The sequence below is a fragment of the Paramisgurnus dabryanus genome, chromosome 18 (genome assembly GCF_030506205.2).
Source record: "Paramisgurnus dabryanus chromosome 18, PD_genome_1.1, whole genome shotgun sequence".
In the NCBI taxonomy this organism is placed as follows: domain Eukaryota; kingdom Metazoa; phylum Chordata; class Actinopteri; order Cypriniformes; family Cobitidae; genus Paramisgurnus; species Paramisgurnus dabryanus.
In genome coordinates, this window is record NC_133354.1 from 27,780,094 (window position 1) to 27,794,173 (window position 14,080).

The 14,080-nt window shown below is 38.0% G+C and overlaps 2 long non-coding RNA genes across 6 annotated transcripts; one reads left to right on the forward strand and one right to left on the reverse strand.

Moving 5' to 3' along the window:
- Positions 1–900: 900 nt before the first annotated feature.
- On the forward strand, positions 901–4,274 carry LOC135776966 (uncharacterized). Of its 5 annotated transcripts, XR_010544252.2 has the most exons (8): positions 1,335–1,410; positions 1,974–2,054; positions 2,194–2,267; positions 2,885–2,977; positions 3,146–3,209; positions 3,276–3,374; positions 3,634–3,734; positions 4,084–4,274. It is a non-coding gene; the product is annotated as an uncharacterized lncRNA (long non-coding RNA). The 5 variants fall into 5 exon arrangements; XR_010544253.2 differs by lacking the exons at positions 1,335–1,410; positions 3,634–3,734 and adding an exon at positions 901–998 and having other exon boundaries at positions 4,084–4,233; XR_012335363.1 differs by lacking the exon at positions 3,634–3,734 and having other exon boundaries at positions 3,146–3,213; positions 4,084–4,256.
- Positions 4,275–4,972: 698 nt separating this feature from the next.
- LOC135776967 (uncharacterized) lies at positions 4,973–5,856 on the reverse strand. The gene is made up of 3 exons (XR_010544254.1): positions 5,831–5,856; positions 5,187–5,267; positions 4,973–5,047 (listed from the first exon to the last, which is right to left on the reverse strand). It is a non-coding gene; the product is annotated as an uncharacterized lncRNA (long non-coding RNA).
- Between the last annotated feature and the right edge of the window lie 8,224 nt (positions 5,857–14,080).

Below are 14,080 nucleotides of genomic sequence, written 5' to 3' on the forward strand. Positions count from 1 at the left end.
TGTTTAAATTTTTTGTCATAACACTATTCATTACCTTTTAAGGGGGAATGATTTGGGAATCTGGAAAGACACACTACTTCACCTCTCTGTATTTTATCACACGTCTTCAAATTGCATGTTGATCTGCCTACAATTTAAAACACATAATAAAATAAAAACAAGTCATAGCCCCTTTTAAAAAGAAAACATAAATTGTGAAATACAAAACACTGCATCTTAATTATTAGGATTAGTAGAACTTGATCTGATTACAAAACAAATATTAAATGCATTGTAAGGTTTTAGGGGAGACGCTTCACAAAAAAGAAATGGTAAATTACGGATTTCTATTACAACATGGTATCTTGGTGGTGCATTACCAGGGTAGGTGGTAGCTCATTGACAATTAAAAAAATTATGATTAAACCCATAATACATAAAGATAAGAACAAATAAATGCTGTCATGTACACCACCACAAAGATTCATTTTTTTCTGTCAATATGAAGCCTCTATAAAACTTGCATCACCATCCACTCTGAAAACTGGATTAACTTTTGTCTCTGTCTACCCAGCGGGCATATGACCGACCTTCAACGTTGAAATTTGGTTGAAATTAGGTCAGTTGTTTGTTCAACGTTGAAACAACGTTGAAACAACGGTGAATGGTAAACGGTTGAAAAAGGTTAATAAAATGCTTAAAAATCAACGTTGAAATTTGGTTGAAATAACGTCAGTTGTTTGTTCAACGTTGATTCAACGTTGAAACAACGTTGAAACAACAGTGAAGTAAATGGTTGCAGAGAGACAATAAAATAATGTTTTATAATATGTGAATCATTCAGAAAAAAAATTAAAAACTCATTTTATAAAATTGATGACATTATAAAAAAATTTAACAAATAATTGAATATACAGGTAGCGACGTAATCTCGCGAGATTACACGAGACTGGACTGTTTTAACGGCTGTCTTCGAGATCTTGCGTATCACACGAGAAAATGCTTCAGAGAAAGAAGAGGTAAGGAAATATAAGTCAATGTAAACGCATAACGTTATTTTATTCACATATACAAAGTGGTATGACAAAAAAGCACGATGTCAAATCGGGTTTTTTTTTCTGTTAGTTGCGAATGTATTCGTTATAGTAGTTAATTTGCTAGTCCACGGATGTTCCCGCCGAAATTGGACTTCGTTATTATGAATATTAATAAATTAATATGAGGTGTGTTTTTATCAACTTAACCACTTGGTTGTTTTTGCTTCAGAAAAGCAACTAGTTATAAATGTAAGCGCTTTTTTGGACAACTTCGGTGAAAAGTGTTGATTTCGTAGTTCAGTCAGCGTAACTTGTATCCGAGAGGTCTTACAGGCGCCACAGACACCTATCAGCCTTTTGTAAGGAGGAGCAGCTCGAGTGCGGTGCGGTCAGTGTAAGCTGCTTAGTTTCTCAAATTCATATTACTGATAAAGTGTTAAAACTTAGATGAGATGTTGGTGTTTTATGGCTCACGAATTCGCAATAACGGATACGTATAGCAGTTCGTGTTAATGACATTAATCCAAACTTATTGATGACGTGATAACATGGGATGATGGGCGTCGAATCCCATATTAATCATGCTGAGGTTGTCTCGACGGGGTAATGTGTATAAATGCAGTTATAAAATTAAAAGGGACAAGATAGTCGACGTGACCCTCATGTTTCCATGGCAATCAGTCAATTACATGTTGCGCTTATGATCGCACCTGCGGTCATTCGCGCAGTATCCATGATTTTAAGCGGCATGAAAGTTAACTCCTTTGTACGAAAATATCATGTCGTGTAAGTTGGCATGTTCTATTCGAATTGAAATACATTGTAACGGTGTAACTTTTCTTACTTGTTGAATAGTTAGCAAGTTTTTTATGGAAATAGAAAATATGGTTATCTAGACAAATATGCTCTTGTTTTTAGTATATTTTTATAACTCTTTTGTAATGTCTTCGTTATCAGAGCCCTTCAAATTAGAAAAGTGAGGATGATCTTGTCAATGCTGAGATTTTCATGCATCAGCAGCCACTACATCTGGATCAGGTAATGTTGTGTTAACCCTGCTATTCTACAGTATTTACTTAAATGCAGTATGCAAGTGTATGTATTCATGTTCTGATAAAGTCATTATAGAATTCTCTTCCAATATTGCACTAATTTTACTTTTTTATATTTTGTCAAGATTGAACAAGAAACAGACAGCAAGGGTTGTCAGATCAGAAACAGAATGACACACAAACACAAGAAACTTCACAGGTGAGAATTGAGAGTGGCTTTTTAAAAACACCTGCTACTTGTTTCTCAAGACTGGTTTATCATTGTCATTAGGAAAATATGAGAAACTAATTTAGGATACAATGGTTACTTTTCAGCACAGCAATTAATTTCTTTTGTACGCCACTATTCCTTCTACAGTATGTAGGCCTACATATTTCAAACATTTTGTTTTCAGTAGACAGAGACAAAAGTTAATCCAGTTTTCAGAGTGGATGGTGATGCAAGTTTTATAGAGGCTTCATATTGACATAAAAAAATGGGTCTTTGTGGTGGTGTATTTGACAGCATTTATTTGTTCTTATCTTTATGTGTTATGGGTTTAATCATAATTTTTTTAATTGTCAATGAGCTGCCACCTTCCCTTGTAATGCACCACCAAGATACCATGTTGTAATAGAAATCCGTAATTTACCATTTCTTTTTTGTGAAGCGTCTCCCCTAAAACCTTACAATGCATTTAATATTTGTTTTGTAATCAGATCAAGTTCTACTAATCCTAATAATTAAGATGCAGTGTTTTGTATTTCACAATTTATGTTTTCTTTTTAAAAGGGGCTATGACTTGTTTTTATTTTATTATGTGTTTTAAATTGTAGGCAGATCAACATGCAATTTGAAGACGTGTGATAAAATACAGAGAGGTGAAGTAGTGTGTCTTTCCAGATGCCCAAATCATTCCCCCTTAAAAGGTAATGAATAGTGTTATGACAAAAAATTTAAACATTCTTAATTTCTTTAAAAGTTGTACTTGGGCCACAGTTTTCTGTATTTCTTACCACAAGATTACATTTATATTTCTTTACTAATGAAATATGTTTTTCTTTTTCCAAACTTTATCAAATGCAATGATCGCTAAGATGAGCCTGAAGAGGAGATTTGGGAAGATGCTGTTTCATAAGTCGCTTTGCCAGATCACCTGTGGTAAGTTTGTAAAACATATATTAAAAATAGGATTATAACATCTCCTAATCAAAAGTTTTTGATCAGGTCGGGATGTCTGCTAACAAGATGCCTTGCTGGTCTGAGCGAGTTTAAAGTCTTACACAGACAGTCCAGAAGTTCTGAAGTCCATCTTCGATTTCATTGGTAAGGGACTACACAAAAGGCTGTTTGACCCACACGTAAAGCAACCTGTCAGTGTTTGCTTTGTTAAGCATCTCATTTGGGCGTGTTGAAAATTTAAAGTTAATATCACTTAAGCATTCAGTATTGGATTCATTTGTAACCAAATCGATCAGAAGCACCATTCACTACCATAGTATTCTTTTATCCTACTATGTAAGTCAATGGTGCTTCTGGTCATTTTGGTTGCAGACATTCCTTAAAAAATCTTTGTGTTCATCAGGACGCTTTAAGGTGTAGAAACATCTCAGCAACCTCAAGAGAAATTGGAGGCAACTGAGCTAAATTGCAGATGTTGTTGCAAAGGGTCTGAATATGTATAATGTAAATATGATGTGTTTTCTTTTTTCATACATTTGCAAAAATTTCTAAAATTCTGTTTTTACTTTGTAAAAATATCTAAACAATTACAGTATCATGCAACAACATAAAATTGAAAGTGAAAGGTGTATGATTTCTGAATGCACTGTAGATGATCTTAATTGAACCTCATTGTCATCTTCGTAAACACAAAAGCTTTGTTCTTTCATCCGATGGCTATGCAATGTTTCAAGTCAGACTATCAAAGAAAACGCATCTTGCCCTGATGTACAATAACAAGATTTTTTTGTACATGGGCTAAAATGCAGCATTTTTTGAAAATTAAATATCTTGTTTTTTCCCCCCTCTTTAGATGCTGTCATCGTATTAAGTACAGCATGAGCCAGAATAGATGGGTGGTGGTGGCCATAAGAAGACTGTCAACTAAACCAACAACAAAATTCATATTTGCAGTTTTTCTTGAATAAAGTTTTTCTAGTCAGATTAATAAAATGACTTTTAAACATGATTTTGTTTCATATTTTATGATTTTATTCTATATTTAGAAAATTCCACTTCTGCACTATTAACTGGAAACCTAACTGTTTGAAAGAATGTGCTTTATCCATAAAAAAATATTTTTAACAGCTGCTTTCATGTTTATTTGGAAAGGGTAGGCACCTGCCATCTTATTTGTCCACATTTAAACTTTACCTTCCTTAAGTGTTTAGTTTTATGAATGGGGTTGTACTGTAAGTTATGCGTAGCAAGTTGCATTCATATGATAATTGCATTAAAAATGACACGTTTACAGTAAATCATTTAGTGAGTATTACAGTGTAAAGTAAAAATCTATATTTAGTGTTAAAAACAACAAGGAAATAGAAGGTTGAAATTGCGTCATGATATCAACCATAATTCACCTATGTTGAAAGTGTGACGTTGAAACAACGTCGTGATTTCAACGTTGAAATTTTTTGCAAAACCGAAAGGTAATCCAACGTTGATTCAACGTTGGTATCTGACGTTGATTCAACGTTGAATCAACGTTGAAATGCCGACTGGGTACTGAAAACAAAGTGTTTGAAATATGTAGGCCTACATACTGTAGAAGGAATAGTGGCATAGAAAAGAAATTAATTGCTGTGCTGAAAAGTAACCATTGTATCCTAAATTAGTTTCTTATATTTTCCTAATGACAATGTAAACCAGTCTTGAGAAACAAGTAGCAGGTGTTTTTAAAAAGCCAGTCTCAATTCTCACCTGTGAAGTTTCTTGTGTTTGTGTGTCATTCTGTTTCTGATCTGACAACCCTTGCTGTCTGTTTCTTGTTCAATCTTGACAAAATATAAAAAAGTAAAATTAGTGCAATATTGGAAGAGAATTCTATAATGACTTTATCAGAACATAAATACATACACTTGCATACTGCATTTAAGTAAATATTGTAGAATAGCGGGGTTAACACAACATTACCTGATCCAGATGTAGTGGCTGCTGATGCATGAAAATCTCAGCATTGACAAGATCATCATCACTTTTCTAATTTGAAGGGCTCTGATAACGAAGACATTACAAAAGAGTTATAAAAATATACTAAAAACAAGGGCACATTTGTCTAGATAACCAATATTTTCTATTTCCATTAAAACTTGCTAACTATTCAACAAGTAAGCAAAATTACACCGTTACAATGTATTTCAATTCGAATAGAACATACCAACTTACACGACATGACATTTTCGTACAAAGGAGTTAACTTTAGTGTTTCATGCCGCTTAAAATCATGGATACTGCGCGAATGACCGCAGGTGCGATCATAAGCGTAACATGTAATTGACTGATTGCCATGGAAACATGAGGGTCACGTCGACTATCTTGTCCCTTTTAATTTTATAACTGCATTTATACACATTACCCCGTCGAGAAAACCTCAGCATGATTAATATTGGATTCGACGCCCATGTTATCACGTCATCAATACGTTTTGATTAATGTTATTAACACGAACTGCTATACGTATCCGTTATTGCGAATTCGTGAGCCATAAAACACCATCATCTCATCTAAGTTTTAACACTTTATCAGTAATATGAATTTGAGAAACTAAGCAGCTTGACACTGACCGCACCGCACTCGAGCTGCTCCTCCTTACAAAAGGCTGATAGGTGTCTGTGGCGTCTGTAAGACCTCTCGGATATAAGGTACGCTGACTGAACTACGAAATCAACACTTTTTCACCGAAGTTGTCCAAAAAAGCACTTACATTTATAACTAGTTGCTTTTCTGAAGCAAAAACAACCAAGTGGTTAAGTTGATAAAAACACACCTCATATTAATTTATTAATATTCATAATAACGGAGTCCAATTTCGGCGGGAACATCCCGTGGACTAGCACATTAACTACTATAACGAATACATTCGCAACTAACAGAAAAAAACACAATTTGGCATCGTGCTTTTTTGTCATACCACTTTGTATATGTGAATAAAATAACGTTATGCGTTTACATTGACTTATATTTCCTTACCTCTTCTTTCTCTGAAGCATTTTCTCGTGTGATACGCAAGATCTCGAAGACAGCCTTTAAAACAGTCCAGTCTTGTGTAATCTCGCGAGATTACGTCGCTACCTGTATATTCAATTATTTGTTACATTTTTTATAATGTCATCAATTTTATAAAATGAGTTTTTAAATTTTTTTTCTGAATGATTCACATATTATAAAACATTATTTTATTGTCTCCCTGCAACCATTTACTTCACTGTTGTTTCAACGTTGAATCAACGTTGAACAAACAACTGACGTTATTTCAACCAAATTTAAACGTTGATTTTTAAGCATTTTATTAACCTTTTTCAACCGTTTACCATTCACCGTTGTTTCAACGTTGTTTCAACGTTGAACAAACAACTGACCTAATTTAAACCAAATTTCAACGTTGAAGGTCGGTCATATGCCCGCTGGGTGATGAACCATGTAGCATCCTCTCTGATTCGGTTATGCTTGTTAGCTCACCTGCAAAAAATAAGTAATGTTATCAGTCTAAAATCATAAAAAAGTAATTCACAACTTTATAAAATTGTTACCAAATAGGTTAAACTCCACCAGATTGATGTATTATTAAGCTCCAAATGTTAATTAGAAACTAACAACATAGGCTAAACACTACGCAGTATAGAGCCAAGAAATTGTTTGTTTTTTTACAGCCTGTGAATGCACTTTGCACAATTTTTCAAGAATATACTGAAGCTCGGTCGCTTCTGGGTCTACGTTCATCAAGACTGTTATCACCAGTAAGTATTTTTACATGTTGAACTGTAACATGCCAATGTATTTAAAGAGCACATATTATGCTAATAATTAGCAAGTTAGCACGTTATTGTAATATCCCATAGTACATACTTGTAATTAAAATTTGAACTAATGCATTATGAGTCTTATAAATTGCTTACATACCTCACCGATTTTTCCCTGTCTGTGAAATGCTCGAATTTAGTTCCTGTCTCCGCCTCCCAAAATGTCTAGTGTACTCGGATTGGTCAGATGACCTACTCAACTGTTACTGGTCAACTGGGTTCAGCGTGTGTTTAATAGGTTACGCCCCTGACCACGTGTGGGTTTTCCGGTCCTGCCTGAGATTCACAGGCATGAACGTAAACAAGCAGTTACATTACTCTATAAACGATGGTGTCTGTAGTGCCTTACCACTTCGAGCTTGATCCAGTGAGTTCAGATGGACGTTACGTTATAAAAGATGTCCGTCAATGAACACGATTTGATTTAACTTCTTTAGGTGTCTTAAACTCTGCCAGAATGCTAAACGAAGACAAAATGTGTTGCAAAGACATCCAAAAGGTAATTATAATGTACTACATTACTGTGCAAATTATATGGAAACACCAAATGTAGCACATACAGATGTGGCCTTTAAAAATGCGCGTCTCTGAGAGCAGAATGCCGCGAGCACTTCCAGAATTCTGTGGCATTCTGCAGAATGGGTGTTCGGTGGGGAACGCAGGAAATAAAAAAACCTGTAGATGGCAGTCTTGTTTCATGTAGGCCATACTGACGACAATTTGTGTGCTCGACTTCATGCTGAGCATATACTGTATGATATTGAAGTAACATGACACAGATTATCGGTGTTTAGGCGATAGACTTGATGTCATACAAATGCACGCTTTTTGGCAAACATTTCGTTGGAAATTTTTCTTTTGCCAGTTACATAAACATTCAAATATTCTTCATAAAAATCCAACTCAAACGCGCATCATTTGTGTAGAAGAGACGTGAGGTATGATAACTGAGTCTTATAACAAAATAATTCGCGAAGACCCTTGAAGAGACCGAGAGCATTTACGCAATATCATTAACTAGTTTATCTAATTTTACATTTAGTTCATTTTTGCATCTGAACGTTTTAATAGCTTTAACATGGTTGTGATGCACTTTTCTGCATTACTGTACAGTAGGTTACTTTTTATATTATCATATTTCCCTTTACATGGTATGAAACACGATAAAAAGTATGCAATGGTGTTGAATAAATTTCACTGAAAATTTGCAAAATATGTTATACTTTTGTAGTAAGGAAATACAATCATATTGTGGGTGTAAAATTCATAAATTCGAGGAGTTTCTGAGGTGTTTGTCATCGGCAAAAGACGCAGTTTCTTTGTTGCCGATTAAAAACAGTTGGCTATGGTATGGTTTTTTAAAATTAACATTTGTTCTACTAATTTTTTTATTTATTTTTTGTCTACATTTACTCAAATAATATCAATGTAAAAATATAAGTAAGTCATACTTCAAGTTAGCCGTAAAACAAATTAATAAATAGAAATAATATTAATTTGAAATATGCAATTATTACAGTTTTAAAAACTTAAATATGTAGCTCTGACCTTATAAATATATTGATTAAGATAATCTGTAAATTTAATACTTGTATTATTAAGGCGTATACATCAAATAAAATGTGTTCATTTTACACAAAATATCTGTTTTATTTTTAGTAATTTATTTTGGTTTGTCCAACAAAAAAAAATCACATAACTGACATTAAGAGATTTTATTAAGTTACTTTAATCATTTATTTTAGATATATTTACAAAGCCACTAAATCATTTTTTACAGTGTGTACATTATGATCTTACGGTAGCCTATTATTAAATGCATATAGCCTAAATAAAAATATTTAAAACTAAATAAAGAAGATATCATACACGGACAGTAAGCCTAAATGCGTTTTCTTGTTCGGTCCACGTGGGTTTAAACACAGTTTTTCTAAAGAAGAATTGTAAAACTTTATTGGTGGTAGTTGTGAAGAATTCCTCTTTCCATATCTAAATCATTTTGAGTGCAATATAAATCTATCATATTGTTATTCTTATTATATAAGAATACGTATTTTTTACAACATTTTTAACATATAGAAAATATAAGTTAAGCGTGTTGTGTGTATTTCCTAATTATAAGCTTTTGGTGAAATTGCATCAAAGCTAACCGTGCATAAAACGTAAAAAAGTCATTTAAATAAGCGAAAAATCTTTTTTATGAGCTCAAAATTTTGAATATAATGTGCTATTGCTGAAAATGTATCATCTCTAAAGGAGAATGTTCATTGGAAGAGCCATTTGAAACTCAAAAGTCATCACTTTATTTAGTTCGATTGTTTTCCATTTTGCGGGTGGTAAAACTCCTGTGCGCGTTAAATGTATTGAAATTTCGTTCACTTGTAGTAATTAAACTAAATGTATATTACAATTTCAAGAATGTTTTTACTCTACACATCGTCTGAGGAAATCCGAAGTTGCTTCGAGGGGAACCAAACTGAGAGCCGACAGCGGAGATTGTCACTTGCCTACAAAAGGGTATTGAAAAAAGCTTGCGTCTGACCTGCAGCGATATCATTTTGGTGGGGTGTCAGCAATGAGTCCTCTGATTCTGACCTTGTTCTTTTACTACTCATAGTCTAAAACCAGGAGGGCATATTAAGTTTTTATTGTATTTTCATATTAACCTAGCAGCTATGATTGCGCGTTTCACACACCTCTCCTGACGTTGTTAACCCTAGGCTTGTTCGACTTCATGCGGCGCCGCAAGAACCGAAAGCAAAGTACCGCGAGAATGACTGAAGAAATCATATTTCGCCTCACGATACTTTGACGTCATCCGGCTATTGATTCTTGCGGCACCGCATGAAGTCGAACAAGCCTATTGACAGCAGCAAAAGCGACGCATGCGCTTTTAACTTGTAAAACTCAAGGGTGTATGGGTAATGTAGTCTCTGCTCTCAGTGGGACGAATGAAGCATACATTGTGAAGGGCGCTTTGAAACGCGGCAGCGCAGCCAAATGATTAAATTAAACATTTGATTTGAAAAGATGTGCAAATGAGCGTTTCGGTACACTAAAAGCACGTTCTGGGCGCATGGAGAGGTAGTGGTACGCTGTATTTTTTACAGTGTATAAATAAAATGACATGAAGGAAGTTAATTCCAAAATGTAATTAATTGTAGATGGTTTAGCTGCTTGTTTTAGCAGCTACCATTGACACAGAGTCAAGACATGTAAAACCACCCACCCCTAGGTCTGCCAATTCTTTGCCAACCCCCAATGCTAATCGATCACCTCTCAGGGAATCAAAAGAAAACCGGTTTTTACCAGTTTTCACCAGCGTGTGTGGTTTTAATTCCTACCCTTGCAGTTTTTTTGTTTAAATGCTATTTAAGCAAATCACACGCTGTACGTTTTTTCAAATGAATGTTTCTAACTTATAAAATTAAGTGGATAACGGGTAACTCATTTTGAAATATGTTGATATAACCTTGGCTCTCAATTCCCACGCATTCGCCGTGAGACACACGCATTTCTGTCAGTTCACACGCTCACACGCCAAACCTTGTAGGCTATTTCTTACACTGAGAAGTTCAAAAACCATAGTTAAACCATAGTTAGTGTAGTAAAACCATGTTTTTGCTCATAGTAATCAATACACCACAAAAAACATGGTTACTACACTTTTACCACAATAAAACCATGGTTCCCTTTCGAGGAACTCGAGCTGCGTCGCCATAGCAACGCTTTGGGGAACGCCTCGGCGTGACTGATCTGAAGCACGTGTAACACATAATCAATAATTTGATGATTGGATATAGGCTGGATGCCGTGCGGACCAAGGGTATAAGAAGGCATCCCACACAAACACACTCGCTTTTAGTGCCTCAGCAAGTGACTGCGTGTACGTTTGCATAAATCTGAAGTATGTTTTATGAAGTTCAAGTTTGTGTATCTCCCTGTCGGCGCGATATCACAGACAAGGATTCACATGTGTCTAGAGCGCGGCACGCACAGTTGGCTTTTGAGAAACCTGGCTGTGTGCACTGTGAGCATTCCCGTGCACGTGTTGCGCTCCAGCTTCGCGCTAGAGAAGGATATCTCAAGGCTCGCGTCCTCATGGATCCGGTCCCGCTTCTGTCGAGGCAAAGCGGTGACTGCACTCGTGCGTGCAGGCGGCGGTATCCCCGCCTACACCCGTGACATCTGTCTTTCGCTCTCTAGGAAGCTTGGGCTCGCGGCTGCGATCCCGCTTCTCAGCAGCGGTTGCACTCGTGGGAGTCGCCATATGATTTCGTGCAGGCGGCGGTATCTCTGCTTGCACGTAACGTCCGCTCTTCCTCTCTCTCTTTCGCCGGATCGGGAAGGCACCTTGCGTGAGAGCCATATATTTCAGCTATCTATCTCTGGAGAGATGAACCATCTTCATAATCCGCCTACTGTTTAAGGCTAAACGTGCAGTCTCCACGTGAAGCCTCCTCTCTTCTTACAGTATGGAGGTATTATATGTATGTACATACACATAATAATGAAAATAATAATATTTTTTACGTTTTCTACACCTGTATGTGTAGGCTATGTATGTATATCTGCTTGTCACAGCCTGTGTGAGCTGTGTCAAACAGTGATTTTGTGTTTATGCTGAGTGTTGCTTGTACAGCTGTACACAGCATCTTCTCCTGATCGTCCGCTGGTCAAGATATGATCTTTTGTGTTACGATTCGAGTCCTTCATCCGCTGAGGCGGGTAACGTCTTCGTTCGTGGCACTCACTATTTCTTATTGAAGCGATGCAGCTCACACCCCATTTATGGTGCCTGCTTCCCTTCAGTGCCCTTGCAGGGCACACTCACTGCTCTGCGTAGTACCACAGGCAGCTGCAATTAACCTTCACCTGCACTGGTGGAACTGCATACAGCCGGCTCCAGTGGGGAGCATGTATACATTCTTGTGCAGGAGGCTGTAGAACCTCCACATGAGAGAAATGATGACCTACAGCCATTGCTTTATTGTTTCAAAAGGAGGGATTTGTAATTGTTCAATGATGCAGCTCAGTCCTATCCTGTGACTGAGACAGACTGTGATTTAATCAGATCCGAGGACTGATTCCTTCCATGGGGCTTATGTCTTCATTCAACACGGGAGGGTTTTCCCCGAGGGGAAACCCGTCTCGCATGATCAATGTCACGCACCGTTTTTTGCGTGCTGTGGTAACAGGAAGAAAGCATGGCTTCTGTCCCAAGGTCCTGTGTTGGGTGTGCGTTGTCGATGTGTGACGCTGACAACAGAAGCGTCCCTCACAGGTTGTTGCGATTATGGAAAGCCTAAAGGGTCAAAATCGCTGAAACTCATCATCGGCTATGGCACTGAAATTGCCTTGGAAATGATGGTGGTATGGGTTGGACTCCCATTTCCTTCTAGACCTGAGGAGCCATCATGTGTTTGTCTAGACCGACATCACATCGGTGGTTTCTTAAATATATCTCTAAAGAGGTCTGCAATCAAAGTCACGCATCGTTGTCTGCGTGCTCTGGTGGTGTGGAGGAAACCTTGGTTTCTATCCTAAGGACTGTTTTGGGTGTGGGCTGCTGGCGTGTTACGCTGAGAACAGACACATCCCTTACAGGTTAGAGTACAGTTATGGAAAGCCGATAGCGACAAAATCACAACATTGTTAATTTTGGTATAATGGCATCTGTGGTCTCTGGACAAACTGTACTCGTTGACGACAGTTTAGACCCAGGCCACTTGCATATGGCAGATGCCCTGTAAGGCAAAGCCCATTCATGGGGAGTTGAGATTCCAGCCAGATGTAGTGAACCACATCTGGAGAGTATTTGGACACGCAGAGGTGGATCTGTTTGCATCTCAGGACACCACACACTGCCTGATATGGCTTTTTCTTCTTTCCCCCAATCACTCTTCCACAGAAGTTCTGGAGAAAGTTTGCCAGAGATCTGGTAGCTGTCAGCTTGGCCTCTGAGGGGGCCAGGCTCGCAGGCTCAGGTCTCCCAACTGAGGTTGTGGAGACCATACTTTACTTCTGACAGTCCCAGTCAACTGCCCTGTTGTTGTGGTGCTGAAGTTTCTGCAGGAGCAAATCTCTGCTGGCTTAACTCCTTCCACTTTTAAGGTTTAGGTGGCAGCAGTCTCTGCCTACCATGCTCCTTTGGAAGGATGTCAGGCTCCCAACTGAGGTTGTGGAGACCATATGATTACTCCAGAGCTCCCTCAGGGAGCTTTAGCCCTAAGTGGAGAAACTTCACCTCTTGGTGTTCAGCTCACGTGACAGACCCAATCACCTGCCCTGTTTATGTGGTGCTGAGGTTTCTGCAGGAGCAATTCTCCGCTGGCTTAATTCCTTCCACTCTTAAGGCTTAGGTGGCAGCGGTTTCTGCCTTCCGTATTCCTTCTGGAAGGACCTCATATTTCGTCTGGACAAACCTGTAAGGACCTCATGCTCCCGAATGAGGTCGTGGGAACCAGATGATTACTTCAGAGCTCCCTCAGAGAGGACGCTTATGCCCTAAAGTAGAGAAATTTCACCTTTCGGTGCTCAGCTCACCTGACAGACCCAGTCAACTGCCCCTTGACGTGGTACTGAGGTTTCTGCAGGAGCAATTCTCTGCTGGGTTAACTCCTTCCACCCTAAGGTTTAGGTGGCAGCAGTCTCTGCCTACCATACTCCTTTGGAAGAATGTCATGCTACCAACTGAGGTTGTGGAGACCATCTCATTACTCCACCTTTAAGGTATAGGTGGCAGCAGTTTCTGCCTACCATACACTTCTGGACTCTCTGAGGGCAGTCTACATACCACGCCACCTGAATGTGGCAGATGCCCCTTCGAGACAACAGACATCTCCGATAGGAGTGGAGACTTCATCTAGATGTGGTGAACCACATCTGGAAAAGGTTTGGACGCGCAGAGGTAGATCTGTTTGCATCCCAGGACACCACACTTTACCCACTGTGGTTTTCCATGGTACAGGCGTGGCCGAGGCTACGTCTGTATGCCTTTCCCCCCTG